Source organism: Trachypithecus francoisi, unplaced genomic scaffold (genome assembly GCF_009764315.1).
Source record: "Trachypithecus francoisi isolate TF-2019V2 unplaced genomic scaffold, Tfra_2.0 Lachesis_group17, whole genome shotgun sequence".
In the NCBI taxonomy this organism is placed as follows: Eukaryota; Metazoa; Chordata; class Mammalia; order Primates; family Cercopithecidae; genus Trachypithecus; species Trachypithecus francoisi.
Genome location: NW_022681462.1, coordinates 12,555,090 through 12,566,618, shown reverse-complemented (window position 1 = coordinate 12,566,618; position 11,529 = coordinate 12,555,090). Strand labels below are relative to the sequence as shown.

Sequence of the window (11,529 nt, the reverse complement as noted above, 5' to 3'; positions counted from 1 at the left end):
AAGCCTGAGAAAGGTCTGATACTCCTTTATAAGTCATTTGTTCATTTTGCCTGGAAACTTATAGAAATTTCTCTTTATCCTGGGAGTTGAGGGCTTTTTACAGGATATTTCTAGATGTGTGCTTTTTTTCTCAATCCAGGCTGGAATTCAATGAGCCCTTTTAAATCACAAGTCTTTTCTAATCACAGAAGCATTTTCTCTTTCTCTTTCTCTGTCTCTCTTTCTTTGTTTTGACAGAGTCTCACTCTGTTGCCCAAGCTGGAGTGCAGTGGCATGATCACAGCTCACTGCAGGCTTGACCTCCGATTCAGGTGTTCCTCCCACCTCAACTTCATCGTTTATTTAATTCCTCTACTTCCTTCAACAATTCCTTTTCTCCTTCTTGAATTTTTTTTTTTTTTTTTTGAGATGGAGTCTCGCTCTGTCGCCCAGGCTGGAGTGCAGTGGCCGGATCTCAGCTCCCTGCAAGCTCCGCCTCCCGGGTTTACGCCATTCTCCTGCCTCAGCCTCCCGAGTAGCTGGGATTACAGGCGCCCACCACCTCGCCCGGCTAGTTTTTTGTATTTTTAGTAGAGATGGGGTTTCACTGTGTTAGCCAGGATGGTCTCGATCTCCTGACCTCATGATCCGCCCGTCTCGGCCTCCCAAAGTGCTGGGATTACAGGCTTGAGCCACCGCGCCCGGCCGAATTTCTGTTTCTTAAATTAGGTCTCCTGGATCAATCCTGCAAGTCTTTTATCATGGCAAAATTGCATGGGCATTAAGAAGCAAAAATATATGATTAACAACAGCACAGCAAACCACCACGGCCCATGTTTACCTATGTAACAACCCTACACATCCTTCACATGTATCCTGAAACTTAAAATAAAATTAAGTTAAATTTAAAACAACAACAACAAACCAGCACTTAACAGCACAGTCACAGAAGCCCGACTACCTGGGTCTGAACACCAGCTGTGCAACCCTGGGATTGTTCCTTACCCCTCTGAGCCTCAGTTTTCTCAGCTGTGACATGGGTTAGTGAGTAATAATAGCTAACTCATAGGTGTTAGTATAAATTAACTATATTAATATATGTAAGTTTTGATAATAATATAGTGATTATATTCCCTCACCTTTTTGTAGTTCTGTGCTATGATTTGAGATTTTCTTCCATTTGATCTTCCAGGCTACTAATTAATATTTCTTTGTTAAAGCAAACTAAATATGGCCTGAGAAGGACTCTGTACTCCTGTATTTAAGTCTTTGTGGATGAACTGTAACCTAGCTTAATAGTCAGACAAAATAGATGTCCCAGTAACAATAACTGAGTGTTGGCCAATCCCATTGGTCATACCTCATCCACTCATAGACTGCTGAATCCCATTGGTCATACTTCAACCACTCAAACTGCTGAATGTTCAAACTACCTTCAAATAAGGCAAAGGCAGAGCTGTAACCAATCTCGCTGTTTCTGTACCTCACTTCTGATTCCTGTACGTCACTTTACCCTTTTTATTTTATTTTATTTTATTTTTGAGACGGAGCCTTGCTCTTTCACCCAGGCTAGAGTGCTGTGGCATGATCTCAGCTCACTGCCTTCCCAGGTTCACGCCATTCTCCTGCCTCAGCCTCCCGAGTAGCTGGGACTACAGGCACCCGCTACCATGCCTGGCTAATTTTTTTTTATCTTTAGTAGAGATGGGGTTTCACTGTGTTAGCCAGGATGGTCTCGATCTCCTGACCTCGTGATCCACCCACCTCGGCCTCCCAAAGTGCTGGGATTACAGGCGTGAGCCACCGCGCCCGGCCTCTTCACTTTACCCTTTTTGTCTAAAAATTTGTTCTGACCACGAGGCACCCTGGGGGTCTCTCTGAATCAGCTGTGATTCTGGGGGCTGCCTGATTTACAAATGGTTCCTTGCCCAATTAAACTCCTTTAAATTTAATTCAGCTGAAGTTTTTCTTTTATCACCACTTTGCCCATGAGCTCTTTGAATACATCTACTGAGTTTTTAATCAGAAAATCATATTTTTAGTTCCAGGAAAAATGTTTTGATGCTACAGTTAAGGCTTCTTAAATGCTCAGGAGGTAGACTTTATCATTATCCTCAGTTATTTGCTGCTCCTCTCTGCAAGATGCTTACACTTTCCCACCCTGCTGACGTCAGGCTTGGCGAGTGACTTGCTTTAGCCAATGAAATGTGAGTAGAAGCAATATAGGCCACTTCTGAGAAGTTTTAAGAGTCTTCATGTGGGCCGGGCGCGGTGGCTCACGCCTGTAATGCCAGCACTTTGAGAGGCTGAGGTGGGTGGATCGCCTGAGGTCAGGAGTTTGAGACTAGCCTGGCCAGCATGATGAAACCCTGTCTCTACTTAAAAAAATACAAAAATTAGCCGGGGATGGTGGCAGGCACCTGTCATCCCAGCTACTTGGGAAGCTGAGGCAGGAGAATCTCTCTTTTTTTTTTTTTTTTTTTGAGACGGAGTCTCGCTCTGCCGCCCAGACTGGAGTGCTGTGGCCAGATCTCAGCTCACTGCAAGCTCCGCCTCCCGGGTTCACGCCATTCTCCTGCCTCAGCCTCCCGAGTAGCTGGGACTACAGGCGCCCGCCACCTCGCCGGGCTAATTTTTTTGTATTTTTTAGTAGAGACGGGGTTTCACCGTGTTAGCCAGGATGGTCTCGATCTCCTGATCTCGTGATCCGCCCATCTCGGCCTCCCAAAGTGCTGGGATTAGGAGAATCATCTCTTGAACCAGGGAGGCAGAGGTTGCAGTGAGCCGAGATCGCGCCATTGCACTCCAGCCTGGGCAACAGAATGAGACTCTGCCTCGTCTCAAGAAAAAAAAAAAGAGTGTTCATGTGGTTCTGATGCCCCTTTTTCTCTCTTTCAGATAGGGGGGCTGTTCCTTGAACTTGAATCCTAAAATGAACAAACCCACTCATGAAGGCCATGTGATACCACAAAGAAGCACACCTTTGTTTTCATAAGCCGTGGAGCTTCTGGGCTTGGTGGTTTCCATAGCCCAGTCCAGCAAAAGCTTGCTAATACAGCCAATATGTTTGTTTGTTTGTGTTTTGAAACACAATTTCACTCTGTCACCCAGGCTGGAGCGCAGTGGCATGATCTCACTCACTGCAACCTCTGCCTCCTGGGCTCAAGTGATTCTCATGCCTCAGCCTCGCCAGCAGCTGGGATTACAGGTGCGCACCACCACTCCCAGTTAAGTTTTGACTAATATAGATTGCTGTTATTTTGTTACTCAATGTTAGGCTCATGGTAGGGTCTAAGGGCATTGTTGGTTCTCTTGGTCCAGGCTCAGTCTTAGGCAGAGGCTGTGAGCCTGAGCCCTGTGGTTGGGGCCTTCTCAGAGTTTCTGCTCCTTTCCCATCCCCATGGCAACCAAACTCTGTCCTGGAATCTGTGCTGGGTCTTGGGTGTAAAAGAGCCCCTCCAGCCAGGCATCGTGGTTCATGCCTATAATTCCAGCACTTTGGGAGGCTGAGGTGTGAGGATTGCTTGAGGCCAGGAGTTCAAGACCAGCCTGAGCAACATAGCAAGAGCCCCTCCTCCAGCCTCACACGTCTCCACTGTATATTGGTGCAGAGTCCTAGGTCCAGAAGGTTTTCCTACCCCTGTTTTCCCAGGGGAAGTTGGCTTTTGCTTTGACTCTTATCCCAGAAGCAGTGGATCTTTGCCCTCGCCAATGTAGAATGAGAGTTTCCTACTGTTTCCCAAAGGCAGCCAGACTCTGCTTCTACACCTGTGGCTCTGGGGTGGAAAGTGCTGCCATTCTAGTTTGATGCTTTTACTTGATGAAAGTGGAGTCTTTGGAAGTGAGTCCCCATCCACTTCTTGGCTACACCCTGGTGTAGGGCTGCCTGCATCATCTTGAATACCTGCACCATCAAGCATGGGGCTCTTGCCCTATCCCCATTATTTCTTGTGAGCACCTAGTGGAGGCCCATGGAAAAGGGCTTGTAGTGACAAACTCCCCTTCTGTCTGGGGCTCCCAGTCATTCTAGACTGATACGCGCCAGGTACAGTGGCTCACACCTGTAATCCCGGCACCTTGGGAGGCTGACGCAGGCAGATCACTTGAGGTCAGGAGTTTGAGACCAGCCTGGCCAAGAAACCCCGTCTCTACTAAAAATACAAAAATCAGCCAGGCATGGTGGCACAGGCCTGTAATCCCAGTTACTTGGGAGGCTGAGGCAGGAGAATCACTTGAACCTGGGAGGCAGAGGTTGCAGTGAGCTGAGATCGTGCCACTGCACTCTAGCCTAGGTGACAGAGTGAGACTCCATCTAAAAAAAAAAAATTAGCCAGGCATGGTGGTACACACCTGTAATCCCAGCTACTTGGGAGGCTGAGGCACGAGAATCACTTGAACCTGGGAGGAGGAGGTTGCAGTGAGCCAAGATTGCACCACTGCACTCCAGCCTGGGTGACAGAGCAAGACTCCGTCTCAAAGATAAATAGATAGATAGATAGATAGATAGATAGATAGATAGATAGATAGATAGATATGTTAGTTCATACTCAGCCTTTGGGAATCCAAAACATTTGAGTTCCTTCCTTTTTACCAGCACTGATGGTGGCCACTTCCTTCTGTTCTCTGCCAAAGACAGGACCCACCTCATGGTATCCGAGCTGTGCAGTCACACAGTACCCCGTGCTCAGAAGCTCCCCATATTTTTCACTGGGTCCTGTAAATCTGTAAATGATGTAGCCAGTCCTACACAAAGGTAAAATAGCCCCTGTTCCCTATTTCTTCTCAAGGTGGATAGTTACTCTTTGGAATTCAGTTCATTTCATTGCCTTGTGACCTCAGCTCTCTGATGGGTTCAAGAAAAGGTATGATTTGTAGATTACACATCTCTTTCTCACTGTTTGGATGGGAGTTCTGTTCTTTATTCTGCAGCTTTCTACATCCTAAGCGAAAATAGCCTTTTTCTGTTAGAACTTACTTGAGGCCTCAAAGGGAGGTAACAGTGCTATGTTGTCTGCAGATTCCCTGCCAGGGATAAGTTGGTGATGGACAAGTGATTATCCCTGGGTGGTGTGACTCTTTTTCCTACTTTTTATTTGACTATATTATCCCAAATTACTTTTACAATGAGCAGTCTCTACTTGATTAAAAACAACTAGAGCATCAACCTTTGAAGTATCCCTTTTAAATGTTTGTTTGTTTGTTTAATGATGTTTAATGACAGTTTAATGATCCCTCGGAGTTCCTTCCCTAGACTCACTGGAGAAAGCAGCATATCTAGGGGCACCAAGGGATATTGTACAGAAGGCACAGACAACAAATTAACAGAGCTCTGCTGCTCTAGGACATAGCTCCTTCAGTCCCGGCCTTTGGATCAGGTGACAGGACGGCCACTCTCTAAATATCTCCTTCCAATACCACCGTTTCTCCACTGGCTGGTGAGGACCAGATGTGGCCCTTGTTCCTTTCCTCTCATTCTGCTTTTGGGTAGTGGCTGCTTCCTGCTGAGACAGCATGTTTTTAAGCACTCCCTCTAGGAACATGGCATAAGAGGGAGTCAGAAACCTTCCTCTCAGCTCTGCCTCCAAGTCTATGACCTTAGACAAGTCACTGAGCCTCTCCAAGCCTCGGTTTTTTCGTCTAGCAAAATAAAGGTAACCATGATAACCACCCCCACTAGGTTTTTTAAAAGAGGACCAAATGTGACGATGTTTTAAAAAAGTATTTTACAAGCTGCAAAGAACGCTCATTATTCATCTTGGTAAGCAACTTATACCTAGGAGTAGAATGGCGTAGGGGACAGATGGAAATGGGACCTCACGTTCACTTTCAGAGCTCTTATTTTGGAGCAACACTTGGAGATAATAATAGCTGCCTGTTCTCTTATCTTTTAACCACCACTCCCCTACGCCCTGGTGAAACCTCAGTGTGTGGGTGTGGTTGCAGGGGCAGGCTATCTCTGTAGTCACAATACTCAGGGGGCCTCCTTCCTGCTGCCTTCTCCCCTGGCTGAGTGGGCATGTATGTTGGGGAGAGCCTCCACTAACATCAGGGAGAACCTGTTAAGTACCTGTTAAGTACCTGGCCAAGTGTTTCTCTGCTAGCTGGACACTAACCCTTTTCTGCAAGCGGAGGATCTCCTCTATGTTGCCTGGGCTGGTCTCAAAATCCCGGCCTCAAGTAATCTACCAGCCTTGGCCTCTCAAATTCTGGGATTGCAGGCATGAGCCACTGCACTTGGCCTAAAATGTCAACAATAACTTACATTTACCTGTGTGCTTCCCTTTACCCCTTTACTTCGATTTTGTCCTAATAATTTTCTTCCTTTAAAAAGTAGTGTTATCCTTAATTAATGTTTAATTAATGTTAAATTATATTTGATTAATGTAATGCTTAATAAATGTTTAGTTTTAGTTGTTTTCAAACTTGATAGAAGGCCAGCCACAGAAGGTCACACCTATAATTCCAGCACTTTTGGGCGCCAAGGTGGGAAGATTGCTTGAGCCCAGGAGTTAGAGAGCAGCCTGGGCAACATGGCAAGACCCCATCTCTACAAAAAAAAAAAAATACAAAAATTAGCCAGGCATGGTGGCATGTGCCTGCTGTCCCAGCTACTCAGAAGGCTGAGGCAGGAGGATCACTTGAGCCAGGGAGGTGGAGGTTGCAGTGAGCCCAGGTTGTATCACTTCACTCCAGCCTGGGTGACAGAGTGAGACCCTGCCTCAAAAAACAAATAAATGGGCCGGGCGCAGTGGCTCAAGCCTGTAATCCCAGCACTTTGGGAGGCCGAGACGGGCGGATCACGAGATCAGGAGATCGAGACCATCCTGGCTAACACGGTGAAACCCCGTCTCTACTAAAAAATACAAAAAAAACTAGCCGGGCGAGGTGGCGGGAGCCTGTAGTCCCAGCTACTCGGGAGGCTGAGGCAGGAGAATGGCGTGAACCCGGGAGGCGGAGCTTGCAGTGAGCTGAGATCCGGCCACTGCACTCCAGCCTGGGTGACAGAGCGAGACTCTGTCTCAAAAAAAAAAAAAAGAAAAAATAAATAAATAAATGAAGGACACTTGATAGAAAGGTATTATGTTGTAGGTAGTTTATATATAATTACATTGTAAGAACAGTGTTGCATGTAGTTGTAGTTCATGGCTTTAATTGTGTAATATTCTACAGTGTGAATATATCAGTTTGTTTATTCATTCACCTGTCAGTGGACATCTGGGATGTTTCTGGTTTGTTTTGGTTTGTTTTTGCTGATATCTACAGAGCTCCTAAGGGTATTCCAATAGATACATCTTGATGCACACATTGAGTCACAGAGAATGTGAATATTCCCGGCGGGCGCGGTGGCTCAAGCCTGTAATCCCAGCACTTTGGGAGGCCGAGACGGGCGGATCACGAGGTCAGGAGATCGAGACCATCCTGGCTAACATGGTGAAACCCCGTCTCTACTAAAAAATACAAAAAAAACTAGCCGGGCGACATGGCGGGCGCCTGTAGTCCCAGCTACTCGGGAGGCTGAGGCAGGAGAATGGCGTGAACCCGGGAGGCGGAGCTTGCAGTGAGCTGAGATCCGGCCACTGCACTCCAGCCTGGGTGACAGAGCGAGACTCTGTCTCAAAAAAAAAAAAAAGAAAAAATAAATAAATAAATGAAGGACACTTGATAGAAAGGTATTATGTTGTAGGTAGTTATATATAATTACATTGTAAGAACAGTGTTGCATGTAGTTGTAGTTCATGGCTTTAATTGTGTAATATTCTACAGTGTGAATATATCAGTTTGTTTATTCATTCACCTGTCAGTGGACATCTGGGATGTTTCTGGTTTGTTTTGGTTTGTTTTTGCTGATATCTACAGAGCTCCTAAGGGTATTCCAATAGATACATCTTGATGCACACATTGAGTCACAGAGAATGTGAATATTCCCGGCCGGGCGCGGTGGCTCAAGCCTGTAATCCCAGCACTTTGGGAGGCCGAGACGGGCGGATCACGAGGTCAGGAGATCGAGACCATCCTGGCTAACATGGTGAAACCCCGTCTCTACTAAAAAATACAAAAAAAACTAGCCGGGCGACATGGCGGGCGCCTGTAGTCCCAGCTGCTTGGGAGGCTGAGGCAGGAGAATGGCGTAAACCCAGGAGGCGGAGCTTGCAGTGAGCTGAGACCCGGCCACTGCACTCCAGCCTGGGCGGCAGAGCAAGACTCCGTCTCAAAAAAAAAAAAAAAAAAAAGAGAATGTGAATATTCAATTTTATAATATAGTTAATATAGTCAATAATAATAATATAATGTGTATGTCTGTTCTCTTTTTGGTTGGTACTTTTTTGTACCTAATTTAAGAATTCTTCCTTTCTTTTTAAATTTTTTTAAGCGACAGGTCTTGTTCTCTTACTCAGGCTTCATTGCAGTGGCTCAATCATAGCTCACTGCAGCCTGGAACTCCTGGGCTCAAGCAATCCTTCTGTCTCCTGAGTAGCTGGGACTACAGGCACATGCCACCATGCCCAGCCAATTTAAAACTTTTTTTTGGAGAGACGGGGTCTGCTTTGTTGCCAGACTAGTCTCAGACTTCTGGCCCCAAGTGATCCTTCCGCCTTGGCCTCCAAGAATGTTAGAATTACAGTTACGAGCCACCATGCCTGGCCTCTTCCCTTCTTTATTCCAAGAAAGACAGTCCTCTATCTTTTCTACCAAGATAAACAATGAAGACATGCTTTGACATTGCCTGGTTTCATTCTTCTCCATATGGATGTTTTCCTAGCTTCAGTTACTGAATAGTTCCTCTTTTATCTCCTAATATGACATAGCGATTGATATTTTAACCATAACTTCACATTGATTCTTCATAGAAGAAAAAATTTCCTTCATAATCTTTTTTTTTTTTTTTTTTTTTTTTTGAGACGGAGTCTCGCTCTGTCGCCCAGGCTAGAGTGCTGTGGCCGGATCTCAGCTCACTGCAAGCTCCGCCTCCCGGGTTCCCGCCATTCTCCTGCCTCAGCCTCCCGAGTAGCTGGGACTACAGGCGCCCGCCACCTCGCCCGGCTAATTTTTTATATTTTTTTAGTAGAGACGGGGTTTCACCGTGTTAGGCAGGATGGTCTCGATCTCCTGACCTCGTGATCCGCCCGTCTCGGCCTCCCAAAGTGCTGGGATTACAGGCTTGAGCCACCGCGCCCGGCCATAATCTTAATAAAACATTAAGTTGACATATACCTTTAAACATATCAATTACCTTTTTTTTTTTTTTTTTGAGACAGAGTCTTGCTCTGTTACCCAGGCTGGAGTGCAGTGGCGTGATCTCAGCTCACTGAAACCTCCACCTCCCGAGTTCACGCCATTCTCCTGCCTCAGCCTCCTGAGTAGCTGGGACTACTGGCGCCTGTGACCATGCCCAGCTAATTTTTTCGTATTTTTTAAAATAGAGATGGGGTTTCACCGTGTTAGCCAGGATGGTCTCAATCTCCTGACCTTGTAATCCGCCTACCTCGGCCTCCCAAAGTGCTGGGATTACAGGTGTGAGCCACTGTGCCCAGCCCTTAATTACCTTTTTTTTTTTAAACTGAAAAGTGATCACTTGAGGAGAATATATTTCCTACTGGCTATGCCCTCCTTGGCTTCCCCCACGGCACTGGGCAAGTACCTGGTTGGGCCACTGCACTTCAGTGCAGAGCCTGGAGCCAGAAGGGAGGCCCTGTCATTGGTCAGCAGGGCAGCTCTCCTCACAGCTTAATTTGGATAAGAGTTGCAGACAAGCTCAACGGTTTAGGGGAACCAGGTTTGGAGATGTTAGACGGGGAATGGGCTAGCTCAGAATCAATCTGAATAATATGACACTGTTACAGCCTGGGTTGAATTATGTTCCCCAAAAGAGTATATCCTGGCACCCAAACCTGTGAATGTGGTCTTATTTGGGAATAGAGTCTTTGCAGATGTAACCAAGTTAGGATAAAGTCATACTCAACTAGAGTGGTCCCTAATCCAATGACTGGTGTCCCTATAAGAAGAGGAAAGTTTGGACACAAATACACAGGGAAAAGACCTCATAAAGATGGAAGTAGAGATGAATATGATGGGTCTACAAGGCAAGAAACACCAAGGAATGCCAGAAATGATAAGAAGCTGAGAAGAGGCAAGGAAATGTTAAAGCAAACTATGTCCTGAGAAGGACTCTATACTTCTATATTTGAGTCCTTGTGGATGAACTGTAACCTAGCTTAATAGTCAGACAAAATTGAAAACCTAACTTAGGAGTATGTGCCTGTAACAATAACTAACTCTTGGCCATTCCCACAGGCTATACTTCAACCATTCATACTTTGCTTAGTGTTCAAACTACGTTCAAATAAGACAAACACTGAGCTATAACCAATCTGGCCATTCTGTGCCTCACTTCCAATTTCTGTACATCATTTCCCTTTGTCTGTAAATCTTCTTCCACCATGTGGCTGCACCGGGGTCTCCGTGAATCTGCTGTGATTTGGGGGCTGCCTGATTCACAAATCATTTAATCAAACTCAATTAAACTCCTTTAAATGTAATTCAGCTGAAGTTTTTCTTTTTTCAGAAGGACCCTCTCCTAGAGGCTCTAGAGAGAGTGTGGCCCTGCCACCACCTTGATTTCTGACTTCTAACCTCCAGAATTGTAAGAGAATAGATTTCTGTCATTTTAAGCCACAGTTTGTGGTACTAACACCGGCACCTTCTCCTCGCCAGAAAGAATGATTCATGTGATGGGATAAAAATGACTGGCAAATTCCCAACCTTTCCCACCCCCGTGGTCCCTAATGAGGGTCCTGGTTACCCTCTCCTCAGTTCCTCCTGGAGCCCACCCTCCAAGGAAGGATCCCCGCCCTGCCAGCCATCTGTGAGATAAAAATCAGAGGAAATGGAAACGGAGAGCCAGACCGGGAGCCCCTGCAGCAAGTGAGAGCCATGTGTGGGAGAAGACAGAGGGGGACGTGCAAGAAGAACTGTGACTCTCAAATGGCCACCGTGAGAATCAAGTGCAGTCTTCCGAAGGGCTATGTTCACTTACTGGTGTGTGAGAAACGCACGTGAAAGACTTGAGTTATTTTGAAATCACGTTTTGTTTCATGGTCTTTTGACTGCATCGCAGCTCCAGCACAGAGCTGAGCCACGTGGACCGAGGCTCTGTGAGTTTTCCTCTTCTCCCCATCACTGAATGCTTTCTGCCCTCCAGTCCCCTGCTAAGTGCTTGGCAGACTCCTCTCCTGTCCTCACAGCAACTCTAGAAGGACAGTGCTGTTTTAGATGACAAAACTGAAGCCTAACAGCAAACCTCAGTGAAATGGCCAAGGTCTAAAAGCTCAGATTACCTCATGCCTAGCTCAGAACTATTAGAATAATAATAGAAGCAGCAAGGAGCCTTGAAGCAACACCTAGAAGCTGGCAACCAATCCTACCATTGGTCTGTGCTCTTGGGACAGCCTTGCCTCCTGGGATAATGGCAGCTCCGTTACCCTGCAGGAGATCAGAGAATGGTGTGTTTCTGGCATTGAGTCCTAGCCAGGCCAGGGTGGGCAGGGGTGG

The 11,529-nt window shown here is 46.3% G+C and overlaps 1 long non-coding RNA gene across 1 annotated transcript in view; it reads right to left on the bottom strand.

Annotated features, from left to right (window-relative positions):
- Nucleotides 1-686: 686 nt before the first annotated feature.
- The window catches only part of LOC117099711, a 58,987-nt gene continuing 48,144 nt past the window's right edge, over nucleotides 687-11,529 (bottom strand). The window contains exon 3 of the long non-coding RNA XR_004443962.1: nucleotides 687-732. This is a non-coding gene — a long non-coding RNA (uncharacterized LOC117099711). The remainder of the gene's footprint in view (nucleotides 733-11,529) is intronic.